Here is a 598-nt window from a genome sequence, read left to right on the forward strand (position 1 = left end):
TCAGGAAAAATATATATAATAAAAAAAGAGACAAACAAAAGTGCGCTTATACTTTTATCGAAAGACAATAAACAAAAACAGTAGAAATCCGGTTTCAAGAAAATACATCAATAAAAGGAATGAAAATGGAGAATTGTTTAAGGGAAAATTACCCCTTTGTCTAAGGCAGGGGTCAACCGCTGGGTCAAAGTTTTTTTTCTCTCTCTCTTTCTCGAGTCAGTGGCGGGGTTTATAAATGTTTATTGATTGTGAGAGAAATCGGTGACGAGGTAGTAAATAACTTTTAATCGTAAATGAGCACTAGAAAACAACAACATTGGATTGCAACGAAACAATGGATTATCGGGAACAAAAAAATACTTTGTTTCATTGACATTATTAAAGGCTGTTAGGAAAAAGTGCAGTTCAAGAAGCTAATATGATATATCCTTTTTTAATACGTATTTTCTATATATTTTATATATTATCTTTTGGGTAATTACTAATTCCGTATTAGAAATGTTTTCCCTAATAAGGGACTTTATTGTGTCATGTTTAGTTCACTTTCAGATGAGATTCGATATATGGTGAAGCGACAAAATGCACTATGATCACTGAT

Source organism: Penaeus monodon, chromosome 32, assembly GCF_015228065.2.
Source record: "Penaeus monodon isolate SGIC_2016 chromosome 32, NSTDA_Pmon_1, whole genome shotgun sequence".
NCBI classification, from domain to species: Eukaryota; Metazoa; Arthropoda; class Malacostraca; order Decapoda; family Penaeidae; genus Penaeus; species Penaeus monodon.